A 15,902-nucleotide genomic window follows, 5' to 3' on the forward strand; every position below is an offset into this window, starting at 1 on the left:
TCGGGATATGAAGGAAAAGGATCGACAGTTCGAGGTCATCCTTGGCTACTTATTGAACTTTTGGCTAGTCTGGGCTACTTGAGACCCCTGCCAGAGAGAAAGAAGAAAATTAGGTAGGAATAGGAGCAGAAGAAGGAGAATGGAAAAGAAGGAGAAAGAAAGAAAAAGAGATAAAAGAAAGAAAGACAGGCCAGGATGAGAATTAAATCTACCTTCACACTCTGATCTGTTAAAAACAACAACAAAAACTGGTGTGTGGCTGACAAGATTGCTCAGTGAGTAAAGGCATATGCTTTGAAAGCTCAGTGACCTGAGTTCAATTCCCCAAATCCACTTAAAGGTGAAAGAAGAGAACTAATTCACAGAGTTATCCTCTGACCTGCACACTGAAGTTGTAGTGTGCATATACACACATTGCCATCAACCAGTACAACCATCTTGTACTTATGTTCTTTGCAGAGTGACTTTTTAATTCTTCATCAGGAGAGGGAATCTGGGTCCCCAAGATGGTTCAGCAGGTAAAGGAACCTACTGCCAAGCCTGATGACCAGAGTTCAATCCCTACGGCCCATGTGGTAGAAGGAGAGAACCAGCTCCCACAAGTTGCCCTCTTATTGCCACAGGTGGACTGCACTTGTCCCCCATAAGCATCTATATGCATGTACATACACAAAATAAAGAATAATGCTTTACTTTAAAGGCATGAAACCTGCTTTCAAGCCCCTTGATTCTAGGCTGGCGTGCGCCTTCTTTGGCCAGTGAAATGTGATGGAAGCAAGGTAGTTGCAACTCTAGTGTCAATCCTGGACCTTGGCTATTCCTCTTTCTCATCTCCTTGTCACCACCACAAGGTCTGAGATGACTCACTGGAAGGCACATGAACATGAGGAATGGTGCCTAAGAGCTAATAGCTGACTGCTCCTCCACTCTCAAAAGTCAGAGCCATGATAGCTGTAGAAATGTAGCCCAAACCAGGAGGACCAACTAACTGAGCTCAGCCCAATTGGCCAAACTGAAGAACTGTGAGCTAAATAGTTCACCGTTATTTCTAATCCCCAAATCTTAGGGTGGTCTGTTCTACAGAAATAGATATATAAGTACAAAAGCCCATAGAGCAGCCTGTGCACAAGGAGCAGGAAGTGGAAGGTTGCAAAACAAGACAATTTTTTAAATATATTGAAAGAATATTTACATATTTAGTGATGAATTGTACAATGCTTTGCTTTGGTTCATGGAAAGGTTAGCAGCTTGGTATCTATGAGTTGGAACAGGGCATAAACAGGAAGAGAGCTTGTCCTGTTGGGCACAAGACCTGGCTTCAATCTCTACACACACACACACACACACACACACACACACACACACACACACACACACACTCGTATGAGAATAGAACTGTGACCTTATGGTTTTAAATGTCTCATTTAATAGCATTCACATGACCACATAAAACAAATGCTGGATAGCATTTCAACCCCCATTTTTTTATACTGCTGACACTAACAAGCTCAGAGGAGGGAACTTGTTCTCATTTGTAGGGGAAAGTGGGGTGACACCATGAAGAAAACTATGTTCTACCTTCCTTTGAGGTTAAGAAATAATGGAATAACCTTACTTGTTAGATGCGTGAAGACCAACGTCGTAAGAAATAACCCAGAGATTAGGTAGATAACTCAATCAAGCAACACACACTGTTGGAGGTATTGAGACAGAAGACAGTGGACTTTGACCAGAAGTCAATGGAACTTCTTTATAAACAGTTCTTGACTTACAAATTCAACATACAGTGGTAGGATGTACCATGCACTCAGTATCAACTCGATGCAAGCTTTGAATTTTGGTTTTATTCCTGGGTGAGTAACAAGGGGCACACTTCTCTCCTGGTGCCAGGCAGCTTCAAGCCACGGCTCTCATTCAGCTGTGTGATTGGGAAATAAACAACAGACCGCCCACAGCGTACTATATTGCTAAGCTTGTATACTTGATCCCTGACCTGTGTTAAATGCTCTTGACTTCCAATATTTTCAAATTATGACAGATTTATTGAGGGTGTGAGTCTATTCTGGATTGAGGTATGTGCATGCATACACATACATATATGAATAAAATTCAAATTTAAAAGTGGATATCATGACTTTCATGTTTCTTTTTCCCCTCTTTGGTCATATTTGTCAATTCAGCATCATGAGCCTGAACCGGTTGGGAACTCACAGTCTCGCATGCAGCCTGTGAGCACAGAACTATAGGCCTGCAGTTCCACTCAACAGCTATGCTGACGTTTTTACTAGTGGAAACACAGATGCTGTTTATCAATAATTTTCTTCAAGTTGCCTGGGCCCTTGCTTCTGAATCTGTCACTGAGCTTTGACATCTTATAATGGCAGCCTCCTTCTCTGCATGCCCATCCTCTGTGAGTGACCTGGACACCACCATCTCCCTTTCCCTCCACAGTATCATTCCAGCTACTTGACTTCCTCTCATCTTTTCTGTCTTCAAATAGTCTTAATGGAGCTATTGGAATGGCTTTTCTAACAAGTCATCACAGACCTTTGACCTGTCTAAATTCCCTGTGGATTCCCCTTCATCTTCAGGGCCCAGGGAAACTCCTTAAGATGCCACGCAGAGCCATCCATGCTCTATTTGCTGTCAGTCTCATTTCTCAAGCTTGTCTCCCATATTGGGGTTCCTCTGGCTCTTTATTTTGTTATGTTCTGGTTGGTTGTCAAGTAGGTAGAACTTCAGTATGGTCTGGCAGATGTCATTGGTTGCCGACTCAAAAATCCACTCTTTTTTTTCCCTCTGTGACAAAATCTGGAGACATTCTGGTCTCAAGGAAGGAGGGCCTGGAGGAGGGTATTTAGCCCAGTGTGGACTGATGGTTGGTAAAAGGAAATCTCGTGAGATGCCTCTCCTTCCTCCTAAGAAGAAAGTGTATAAGCAAAACCTTTTCACCCCAAGTTCCCCCTGCTTTCATCTGCAAGAACTGGTTGTGTACAGAAGTCAGAAAAAGAGAAGGTCTGCTGCCCAGAGCCCCAATTTCTTAGCTCCTACTTAGGACCACTGCCAGAAATCATGTACCAGCCATAACTCTGTACAGTAACTCACTGCATGGCAGGCTTCTCTAATTTGCAGCTGGACACAGCTATCCTCCAAAGCTAAACCCTGCCTGTCTTGAAACATTAGGCAGAATCTCTTCCTTAAGTATATAGACCAGATTCAAGAACTGGGTCCCTTTACCCTGTATACCTAGAGCTCCTTCAGTCACAGCAGAGGGGCTAAAAGCATCATCCCTGGAGACAACCGTGACAGTTCATAGTCCAGCTCTGCTGTACTACTTACAGCCTCTCTGTGTCTGTCTGTCTGTCTGTCTGTCTGTCTGTCTCTGTGTGTGATACATGTGCAGGTAGGGGTGGTGCACATGCGTGAAGAGCCAGGCGAGGACATCAGGGATCCTACTCTATCACTCTCCTTTGGGACAGATTCTCATTGCATCACTGGCAAACCTAGTGATTTTCTTGTCTCTGCGCCCCTCAGTGTGAGATCGCAGGTCTGCTCAAGGCTACATGCAGGTTTTTAGGGTGCTGGTGTGAACTTAGGTCCCCGTGCTTAAAAGCAGGATGTGCTCTCACCCACCGAGTCTCTTCCCCATATTTAAAAAAAATTCTATGTATTAATTAAATTTTTTCATTTATTTTACATCTCAACCACAGTTTCCCCTCCTCCCTCTCCTCCCATCCACTCCTCCTCCCTGTCCGTTCAGAAAGGGGCAGGCCTCCCATGGGAGTCAACAAAGTATGGCACATCAAGCTGAGGCAGGACCGAGCTCCTCTCCCTGCATCAAGGCTGAGCAAGGCAACCCAGCATGGGGAATAAGGCTCCAAAAAGCCGGCTCAAGTGCCAGGGACAGGTCCTGATCCCACTGCTAGGAACCCCACAAACAGACCAAGTTACACAACTGTCACATACATGCAGAGGACCTAGATAAGTGCCATGCAATCTCCTTACTGTCAGTACAAAGTACATAGAGCTCAAAGAGCTCAGGGCAGCTATCTCTGTGGGCTCTCCCATCATAACCTTACTGCCCTGGCTCATACAATCCCCCCTCCCTCTCTTCAACAGGATTTCCAGAGATCAACCCCGAGCTTGGCTGTAGATCTCTGCATCTGCTTCCATCAGTTACTGGCTGAAGATTCTATGATGACAATTAGGGTGGTCACCAATCTGAGTACAAAAAATGGCCAGTTCAGGCACCCTCTCCACTATTGCTAGGAGTCTTAGCTGGGGTCATCCTTGTGGATTCCTGAGAGTTTCCCTGGCACCAGGTTTCTCCCTAATCCCAAAATGCCCCTATCAAGATGTCTTTTTCATTACTCTCCCACTCTGTCCTGCCCCTACCCACCCAACCTTATCCCTCATTCCCACCCCCGGTTTACACAGGAGATCTCTTTTATTGTCCTTTCCCATGGAAATCCATGGGCTCTTCGGGCCCTCCTTGTTACCTAGCTTCTTTGGGGCTATGGATTGTAGTCTGGTTCTCCTTTACACCTAATATCCACTTATGAGTGAGAACATACCATGTTTGTCTTTCTGGATCTGGGTTACCTCACTCAGGATGATTTTTTTCTAGTTGCATCCATTTGCCTGCAAATTTCACGATGTCATTTTTTTTTTTTTTGCAGCTGAGTAATACTCCGTTGTGTAAATGTACCACATTTTCTTTAACCATTCTTTGCAATAAGAGTATTACCAGCATTCTCTACCTTAAATGAGTTAAAGCATGCTAGTGTACTTTGTACCTGACTCTTGACAACCATTCAAATACTGTTTGCTGATCACGTTAGAGTCATTTGTATTCTTTTCACAATATCCTAATGGTTCTCCCTGGTAGACCATAAACTTAATGAAGGCAGCCACTGCATCTGTCTAGTTTACTGCTCTGTCCATGGAAAACCTGGCTCAGATACTACCCTGTAAAAGTTTGTTGAATAAATAAACACTTTATCAACAGTGTGAGGCATATATGCAAAATCAAAAATTATTTCAAGTGGAATGGATTTCATTCACAGTAAAGGGAGTTAAAAACACACAACTTGGTGAGTCATAGGAGGCTACTGTAGAAAAACTCCACTGTTGGCTCTAAGGACAAAGCAAAACACTCATGTGCTCATAAAAAGGCAAGGCTGGAAACCTTCATTTGATCAAGATAAAAAATCACCAGACCAGTCCCGGAGATATTGAATACAATGCCAAGTCAATGGCAATGGCCCATAGAGCTCAGCCTTGTCTAAGTCTGGCCTTGAGGAGTCTGTGGTTAGAGACAGGACAAGTAGGAGGACAATGAGTCAGAAAATGCCAGGTCCAGATCAGCGTCCCTGAAGACAGGACAAGGTGGGGGGGCGACAATGAGTCAGAATGTGCCAGGCTCAGATTGGGGTCCCCCAGCATCTCCTTTGTTGCATTGCTTTGTACAAGGTTTTTTCTTGCCGTTCAGTCAGCAGAACTACCACCTGGCCCTCATCCCTCACTTGTTTGGACACTGGTGACATAGTTATCTTTGTGGCATTTGTGGGTATGGTGCTGGGAAGAAAAGACTGCCCAAGGACCATTGTACTAAGTATTTTCTGGAGAGTTGTGCAGCTTCATTCCGTCATGTCTGTCAGGTGGGATGGGGAGAACGCGCCTGCATTTTTAGTCTTCTGCCATCGATCCTCTGGATAATTTACTTTCTTATCTCTTTCTTTGCCTTCACCTTGAGCAATTATGGCGTCTCTCTCTGTAGACGCCTAGTAATTGGAAAACTGGTTTACAAATCCGGTAACTTTTTCTTCCCTAATTTTTTTCCCTTATCACACAGAAAGGAGAGACAAAGATATGAGAAAGAATAAGAAGCATTCATTTCAGTGAGTTTTAAAGGATGAGAGTTGAACTTAACAATCCCACTTGTTACCTTTCAGACAGAATTTGAAGGTCATAGAAATTTGATCTTGGATATTACAGGGCTGGCTTTCCATTAATTTAATGATTTTCCTTTAAGATAAACTTTTAAAGTGGGCTGAGGAGATAGCTCAGTCACTAAAACACTTATCTTGCAAACCTGAAGACCTAGGTCCCATCCCTGGAACTGATGTGCTAGGTATGGGGCTGCAAGCCTTCAATTCCAACACTTAACAGCAGATGAATCTTCCAGTTTAAGGCCAGCCTGATCTACATAGTATGTTCCAGCCAGTATAAGCCTGGACAGCTACATGCTAAGAAAATATCTGAGAAACAAAACAAAACTTCAGGTGTGGTAGCATGAGTTAATGATCTCCAAGAGGCAGAGACAGGGGCTTGAAGGTCAACCAGCTTAGTACTTGATGAGCTCCAGTGAGAAACCCTGAATCAAACAAACAGGAAATAGACAGTGCCTGAGAAATGACATGATTGTTCCTGATCTCTTTATGTATATGCACATATGCACACACACACAAGCACATACACACACATACAAGCACATGTGCACACGCACACACAGTTTTTTTTAAAGTGCTTGCAACATTTGTGCTGATTTTACAGTACTTTTGTTTGAGTGTTTGATACAGAGATTGCCTTATGACCAATAGATAGAATAGTAGCAATTACAGAAGTAAACTTCAGGACAAAAACAGCTCATGTACACCAAGGGCTGTGCCAGACACTATACTTCCTTCTCTCTCAGTTGCCCTATGATAGAGACTTGTACTTTAGTTTATACATGGCTTGTCCCCCACAAGTACATGATGGAGTCAAGTCATTGTTGTGAACTGTTAACAGGAGTGGGGACCATACAATTATAGTCTTAAGAGTTTGGGTCTGTGAGAGGTGATATGAAGCCAATAAGATCACAAGGATCTCCTATAAGGATCCCCTACAAGAAGAGTCTTTGAAAGAAAAGGGAGACAGAACAGAGGACTCAGCCACATGGATGCTTCCTGTCTCTTGTCATGTGTTGTTTGTCCCACGAAGACGCCAAGGGCCAGATGCAGCCCTTAAACCTTGGACATCACAAACCATGATCCAAATTAAACCATGTTTCTTGAGGCCTTTCCTGGTCTGTGGTCTTGTACTATTGGCAACAAAATTATGGCCTAAGACAGTGTTGTAATTATTTCACTTCCAAAAAAGTAGACGAATGCTTAGAGAGATTTTAATGACTTGCTTCCAGCCAGGAAGCTCGTGGGGAGTTCTAAAGTCAAGGTAGATCCAGTCCAAAGCCCAGTAAGATTATTTTATGTGCATTAGGATTTTGCCTGCATACATACATACATACATACATACATACATACATACATACATATTGCTCACAGAGGCCAGAAGAGGGATGATGGATCTCCTGGGGCTGTAGTTATAGATAGTTGTAAAGGGCCGTGTTGGTGATTGGAACTGAGCCCAGGTCCTCTGCAAGGGCAGCTATTGCTCTTTACCTCTTAGTTATCTTTCTAGTCCCCCTCTCTACAATGCTCAGTTTTAACCTCTTTGGGGAGCAACAGAGCATGTATGACCTGCATGCGAATGGCATCTATAGTCACCTGGGCCAGGTACAATGCTGTCTCTGGCTCCCTCAGGGTTCTTTCCCCTTAACTGCCCATGTTTTGGGAACTTGATTTTGAGGGAGCCACATGGAGACAGGGTAGAGTCCAGCCAGCACATGCACCTTCCTTCCACAGAGTATTTTTGTTTCATATTTGGGGGGCGGTGAAAGGCAAGTAGAGACAGGGTCTCACTCTGTAGCCCAGGCTGACACTGAAGATCACATGTATGCACCACCACGGAAGTCTTTTCAGACAGCATCAGCCAGCGGCTAGTCTTCTTGGCACTTGTTTGTGGATACATCTCACACATCCTTTACCCATCTGGATGTTGTCACCATTCCAGTTTGTAGTTTCTTTTTCGAGCTAGAAGAATACCTTGGGGATTTGTTGGCTGTTTTTATTTTATCCATTTTGTTCACTGTTTTATTTATACAATCTACCCTGGTTTCCTTGTGCACTTCATGTCTGAGTTTCTGGCCATCATCTAGCCTTTCGTATATCCTGTTTCGGTAAGTACCCCATTCACAGCCAATAAGAACAGCAAAGACAAACTGCTTGCTTAGGGAGCAGTTGCCTGTGGCTCCACACTGTGTGCTCTCTGCTTGGGGATGTGGAATAAAAGGCACCTTCTATCTGGGATATACCGGTATCTTGATGGAAAAGAGAGGCAAAAGCCATACAATGCTTTTTATTGTTTGGGGACAGAATTTCCCTGTGTATCTTATTTTGGCCTCAAAATCACCACCCTTCCCTCTCAATCCCCTGAGTGTTTTGATTTCAAGCATGACCTACCATCACACTAGCTCTCATCCAATTTCATACAGTTTCTTGAAATGTGGCTAGGCTGACACAAGAAACCTGTCACTTGTGCAGGGCATGGTGGAATACTCCTTTGATCCCAGCATTTGGGTACCAGAAGCAGGCAGATCTTTCTCTGAGTTCTTCACAGCTGAGAACATTCTGTCATCTTCATCTTTTAATGCAGGACCTTAAGTGGTTCCCTGCATCTTTGAAAATAATGTTATTGCTCTCCATTTTGGAGCTCCCCAAGTTTAAATTACTTTATTTCCCCATTTAATTTCTAAGTTAACTTACTGTAGATGATGCATCTTTGCACATAAAGCTGTGCCTGCCTTCTGGAATATCCTATATGTAAAAGTCCTACTTGCTAACTCTAACTGATGACACCAAAGTGTGTTCTATTTGTTAGGAGATGAACTCTAATTTGTAATTAGATGAACTCTCATTTTTCAGATGAAAACCCAATAGCTGAGAAATAAGTACACCAAAATGTTATGTTCATGATGTAAGGCAGACTAACTCTGACAGAGAACTGAGTTGAAACAGTGTCACTCTTCTGCCAGCCTTTGCCTGAAGAATGCAAATTGGGTAATGTTCACACCAGATCTTTCTGAGAACTTCTTTTTGGTCGCCACCTGGCATAGTACTCAAGTTCTAAAGTCTTATTAATCAGGAATACTCCAGACGCTAACTTAAATGTAGTCCCTAGCATGAAGATATAGGGTGAGAGGAATGAAGACTATCTGGTTTCTTACTATCATTGTGAGAATTTGGGCTTCAAAATCTAAATAAGCTTTAAATTTTACCTCAGGGTCAAGATCTTATTTGGGAATATTAAAGACAGAGTAGATTCTTTTGGGAGAGGGGTGTTAGTGTTCTTTAGAGAAATAGAACCAGTAGAGTGTACTACCAGCTTGACTTGTGCTTACAGAGGCTTAGAAGTTCTACCAGCTGCTGTCTACAAGTTGGAGCCCAGGAAAGCCAGAGGCTGCTCCAATACAAGCCTGAGAACAGGAAAGCCAATGTCTAAGGCAGATAGGCCCATGGTGCAATCAGAGAGGGTGTTGCCAATAGTGAGAAATCTACATGCATCTGTTCAAGGGGTATCAAGGATTTATTAAGATATGAAAAATGGAAAAATATACTCACAAATATAGGATATGCTAAATCCAGTTGTAGAGCCCTTGGAAAGCTGGGGACTGATCACATGCTTCTTCATGCCACCTGACCCAAGAAAGCAAGTGACCCCCTCCCTTCTTCCTTTTTAAGAGGTCACATTGACAGGCTAGAAGCACCATCTCTCTCAGTACAGACAGCACAAAGTCATGGGTGGAGCCTTTTAGTCTAAATAAGAAGGCACTAAGCCTAATGCAAAACTATATAAATAAGAATGATTATCAAATATTGTCCAGTAGAAATAAAGGATAATAACATAAACAAAATGGAACTATAACCAACAAGAACAACATCAAGTAAGAAACACATACTAAATGTCCAGAACATAGGTAAATGGTAAATTATAGAGATTACTCCAATATCTGTCCTATCCTGGAGAATCTGAATCTAGAATCTGATATACTCTTAGTTAAGATAGGAGAAGACAGTAACTGTGACTATCTAATCTAGACTTCAACCCTGTCAAATTATAATAATATTACCTGCATAAGCAGGAAGTGCAAGCAAGAGGCTTCCAAAAGATGGAAGAAATGACAGAAACAGCTGGCTACCTGGACAGTCACTCAAAGTCTTTCTGCAATGTTGGGGCAACCAACTTTGGCTATTGGCCTAGAATATCTGACAGACCATTATCAGAAGCAGGAACATTTAAAAGACTGCCCTACCTTGTCTTAGCAAGGTTCAGCGGTCACTTTTCCTTGTATCCTGCTTGTCCAGTTTGGACAGCGTGCTTATAGTCTGCAGTCAAGGCAAGTGCAGTTCTTTGCCCAATAGGCCAGTTTTACCAAGAAAAAACAAACTCCAAATGGAATGTCTCCAGTGCCCATCATTCTCATGGGAGTAGATCAGTGCTGCCAGGAGCAGTTGCATCTCATATCAACAGGATTCTAAGTTATGAAAACATTTCTAGGCCTTTGAAGTATTTGAAGATTACCTATCCAGACTATATCTCTGTGCATCTAGAGAACCAACATAGCTATATGTATGACAAACATGAGTGACTATTAACCTGTAATTTTTAATAATCTATATAGCTTAAAGACTAAATAATCTTCAAACATATGTGCAGCATGAGGGTAATGACCTTGAAATTGTAACAATATATAAAACAATCTTAATCAGAGGTAGAAATGTATAGTGTAATATGACAAAAATTTCCTTAATTTGTATCAGTATACAAAGTATCTTAAGCAGTAGAAACTTACATACAGTATGACAAAAATAATTTTACATTTATGTACACAAACATTGTAAACAGAAATAGAAATATATACAATATGACAAATATAATTTTGAATTTGTATCAATATACAAATTATCTTAGACAGGAATACAAAAATAATTTTACATATGTATCAATATACAAGAATCTATACCAATGTAAATTGAACAACACACCTTTAATCCCAGCATTAGGGAGGCAGAGACAGGTGGCTCTCTGTGAGTTCAGGACCAGCCAGGGCTACATAGTAAGATCTTATCAAAAGAAAGAAAGAGAAAGGAAAGAAAGAAAGAAAAGAAAGAGGGAGAGAGGAAGAAAGAGGGCGGGGGAAAGAAGGGACACAATGGTACCACAGAGCACAGTGGAACTCTAGGGAAGCCAACAAAGCACTCTAGTAACACACTGTAGATGTACCCCTTGAAAGCATGGTCTCACAAACAACGTCCTAAATGTCTTTGCTGGCATCAGGTTGAACAGCTCACATGGGGCACAGTCCACCTTTTTCTCTCAGTATCAGTGAAAGCAGGCCTTCAAGGAACAACGGGAGCATTGAACCATGCCCATCACAGACGCTAACGTTCCCCAAATGCTCCCTCAGGGGTCAGTGACAAAGGGTCTTTTCTTTGTTGGCTCCACCAATCACCCCGACCCTGGGATGGTTTGCATGGAGCTCTTCATTTTGCCCCCCCCCCCAGCTGTGCCCAGGTTAATGACCTGGAAAAGCACGTCATCATGCAAACAATTTCCAGAAGGCAGAGGGAGCCAGGCATTTTCCCTGCAGAGGAAGTGCTCACAAACCCTGCTTGTTCTGACGACATTAGCATCATTTCTCAAAACTGTGTAATTAAATCCTGTGTAAACAGATGGGCTCATTTGTTTCGTCCTAATAGCTGTAAAATGTGGATATTGTACTGACAATTACGAATATTTATATTTGCCAAGAAATATTCTTTTGTTTAAAAAATCCTTTATACTAAAGAGAAATTTTGTTTGTTCTTTATAGAAACAAAGAATACCTTTTTCATCAGCCAGAGGTGCCACTGATTCCTGTGCATCCCTGGGAAGAGGGCTGGGAGGAAGCCACAGAGAACTGTCCTCATCTGCAGAGTGTGGGTGCTTCTTCCCACACAGCTCCAGCAAAGTGTCTGCAAATGAACTAGCAAGACTGGATTCCCAGATTTGTGCAATTCCATGGTTAGGAGCCCAACCCAAGAATCCAAAGTGGAGATGTGGACAAATATATACATAGATGATACAGAGTTCTGGGTTAATGAATGGTTCCTGGAGGGAGGGGAATCATATTCCTCAATGGTGTAGCCACTGGTAGGTGGCCCTCAGTCAAGCAAGTAGGGTGCAATGAAATACACCCTAATGAAATACAGCAGGACTCACACACATCACGACTTGAAAGTGGGAAGGAGGCTTGTTGGAAGAAGGGCTTCAATGGGAAGACATTAGTGGGGACAATGGGGCAATATGACCAAATTAGATTGTGTGTGTGTGTGTGTGTGTGTGTGTGTGTGTGTGTGTGTGTAGGAGAGAGAGAGAGAGACAGAGAGTCAGAGACTTGTGAAAGAATAAACATCTCTTAAGACCATGCCTTCTGTGTTTTAAGGCCTGCAGTCTAGACCAGTGCTTCACCACAGAATCTCCTACAATGACAGCACTACTCAATACTCTTCAGTACAAATAGCTGGCGGACACCAGAAATTTATTTACTGTGACAGAAGAATGAATTTTACATTTAATTTCATTTTAATTAATTTACATGTAAATAGGAAAAGACACTCGAGGGGTGAACAGTTATGATGTAGTGGATGCTAGAGAGGCTCAGAGTGCATGCAAACTCTGCTTAGGAAAAGCTAGGGAGGAGGAAAAGCAATGAGCCTTAGGGAGAAAGACTCCAGAGGTTTCTACAGTTCCAAAGACAGAGTTACAGCAGGAGCTGGCATTTTCAGGGAACACACACACACACACACACACACACACACACACACACACACACACACACACACACACACAAAGAGACAACACTCATGGCTTGTTAAGAAAGATGAGAAGAATAAAGACTTGAACAAATCCAGACATGCTCGGCTTAACATAAGAAATTGTGACTTCTCAGGTAACTTCCAAATCCAATATCACAAGGTAGCTGATTTATTCTGTCAGTATGTATGCTGAAGTCTGTAAAATACTCATCAAATTCACTCACCACAATGGACCAGTGTTGCTGAAAGGAAAAGCAAGACTGAGGCTGAGTAACCTCCCAGGATACATAGCTGAAGAGTGGCTGAGCTTGGTTCACATTTATCATTTGCATCCAACTGTTCTTCGTTCGCCACTCAGGGAGAGGTCTGCACTAGAAAGCAAATCCTAAGAGACTGTCTAAGAAGATTCAGGATCATTTCCAAGCCCTAATGATGACAATAGGGTCAGATTCTTCAAGGCCATTGATTGACTTGTTCTCATTCTGTTGTGTGCTACAGCTTAACAGAACCAATAGGCACAAATTTGGCAATAATGTTCATGGTCCAGTCAACAAAAGTTGTCAAGTTGCATGCAGTGGCAAACCTCTAAGTGTTGCCCGGCAGTTGTTCTCAGTGCATCTGCATCAGGGTTCAGGGCCACCATCCTGTCTTCTCCATTCTTTACTGAATCTTTGCATAGCCATGCTTAACTCCACAAATTACCTGACCAGCGAAGCTTCCCCGAATTTGTTTCACTCTGTTTGTCCCTGCAAGGTTTGCCTAATAACGAACTCAAATCTTACCCCCAGCTAACTAGGACAGCAAGAGAAGCCCAGATGGGGTGAGGGTAGAATCTTGTTTACTAACACGGCAGACAACAATGTCAATTAACTTGTACCTAATACATTCAAAAAATTGTCCCCTTCAATACTGAGTGTGACTGAGACCCAGCCTCTCGTGGGTTTTGGGAATCTGAGCAGATGGATAATCACAGAAGACTCACAACTGGAAAATTACTAAACAGTTACCAAACACACACAATGAGTAAAAGAAGCTACCAAGAACAAGAAAGAACAAGGAGTTGAATGTATGGTGTTTACCAAAAAGGCATCCATGTGTGGGAAAGAATAAAAATTAGAAATTTTCAATTGGGTATAATTTTAATCATTTTCTTGTTTCCTGAACATTTAACATGGGTTAGAAGGAATATGACAGCATCACATTTTCCAGGTCTGTGTCCTCTGAAGGCCTTAATTAGACCTCACTTTCATCCCAGCAGAGCAAGGAGAGGGGACAGAATTCTAGATGCAGGATTAGGGCTGGGGAGATAGCTGAGTTAGTAGCATTCTTCCTAGCCTGAGTGGAGTCCAGAGTTCAGTCTCCAGCACCACATAAACTGGGTGTGATGGGCACACCTGCAATTCCAGCACTCAGGTGTAAAGGCAGCAATATCAGAAATTCAAGGTCATTCTTGGCTATGTAGTGGGTTCAAGGCCAGCTTGAGCGTCCACTCTGACTTCAGAAAAAAAGGAGGACTAGTTATACAAATATTGACACTTGACCTTAATTGACTGAGTTCCTTGTTTTGAGCTCTACTCCTCACAGGAAGACAGTGGATATGAGTATGGGTGAGAGGCCTGTTTGGTGAGTGTTCTTGTTAAATAGGTTGATAGGCTCTACTGCTGAATTTACTCTCTGTAAAAAAGTATATACAGCATTTGACATAAATTTGTATGTTATTGTACACTTAGACTTTAGAACACAGCCTTCCTATCCTTTTGCCCTTTGTACTTGGCTGCCTGCCCTTCATTGTCCCCCTCTACTATGATCACTACAATGTTCACAGCATTAACCACTTAGCTGAATTCCGAATTGTCTCCTAATATGTGTGCTTCTACAGCTGGCTGCACTATGTACATTCATATAATAATTTAACTTTTATTTATTTATTTATTTATTTATTTATTTATTTATTTATTTTGTTTTTATCCCAACCCCAGCCTCCCCTCCCTCCTCTTCTCCCAGTCCCTACCCCCATCTCACCTCTTCCTGCTTTCACTTTCTACTCCTCCTCTGTTTCTCTTCAGAAAAGGGCAGGCCTTCCATGGATGTCAGCCAGCCATGGTCTATCAAGTTTCATTGAGACTAAGCACCTCCTCTTCTATTAAGGCTGGATGAAGCAATCCAGTAGGAGGACTGGTTCCCCAAAGCAGAGAACAGTGTCAGAGACAGTCCCTGCTCTCACTGTTAGGAGTCTCACATGAAGACCAAATTACTCAACTGTAACATTTATGCAGAGGGCCCAGGTCAGTCCTTTGTAGGCTCCCTGGTTGGCATTTAGTCTCTACAAGCTCCTATGAGCCCAGGTTAGTTGATTCTGTGGGGTTTTGTGTGTGTGTGTGTGTGTGTGTGGTGTTGTTGACGCCACTGAAGCCTCTCTGATGACAACTGAGCTAGGCATAAATCTATGAGTATAGCAGATTATCACTGGAAATGATTTCGTTGACTTTTTTTTTTATCAGTTGTGTTTGCTTCTATTCCACGTCTCTGGGCTATCTGGCTATCCAGCCTCTGGGCCTTGGCCCTCCAGGCAGTTTCATTTACTTTTGCACACACACACACACACACACACACACACACACACACACACACCAAAAAAAAAATTTCATTTATTTATTTTGAGACAGAGTCACATATATCCAAGGCTGGCCTCAAACTTAGTATGTAACTAATGATGACCTTGAACTTCTGATTTTCCTGCCTTCACATCCATGTGCTGACATTACAGGTGTGCACCACAATTCCCATGTTTTATTGAGCATAGAAGATTGAACTTGGGTCTTTGGGCATACTGAGCAAGTAATCTACCAAGTGAGCTACATCTCTAATTCCCCCAAATAGGATCATTTTTTACACACTTTACGTATCTGGCTTATCTCAAGATTTTATGAAAATCTCCATGTCCATCTGACTTTAGCTGCAAACATTGCTTACTAATGATCTAATGTGCATATGCTTTCTTTCTCTCCTTTTTAGTCTTCCATTTTGTCAGTTGTGCCCTAATAAAAAAGTTTATTTTAATTGCATTAGACTATATTGCTAAGCCTGGTGTTGCTAGCTCAAAGGCTGGTACAGTGTATTTTTCAAAGGAAGATGCTACTAGCCTTGGTTTCTATTGCTACAAGC

At 42.4% G+C, this 15,902-nt stretch overlaps 1 long non-coding RNA gene across 1 annotated transcript in view; it reads left to right on the plus strand.

Annotated features, from left to right (window-relative positions):
* The window catches only part of LOC113835114, a 31,788-nt gene extending 19,442 nt beyond the window's left edge, over positions 1 to 12,346 (plus strand). Inside the window, exon 2 of the long non-coding RNA XR_003484370.2 lies at positions 11,753 to 12,346. This is a non-coding gene — a long non-coding RNA (uncharacterized LOC113835114). The remainder of the gene's footprint in view (positions 1 to 11,752) is intronic.
* Positions 12,347 to 15,902: the final 3,556 nt, after the last annotated feature.

This window comes from Cricetulus griseus, chromosome 3, assembly GCF_003668045.3.
Source record: "Cricetulus griseus strain 17A/GY chromosome 3, alternate assembly CriGri-PICRH-1.0, whole genome shotgun sequence".
NCBI classification, from domain to species: domain Eukaryota; kingdom Metazoa; phylum Chordata; class Mammalia; order Rodentia; family Cricetidae; genus Cricetulus; species Cricetulus griseus.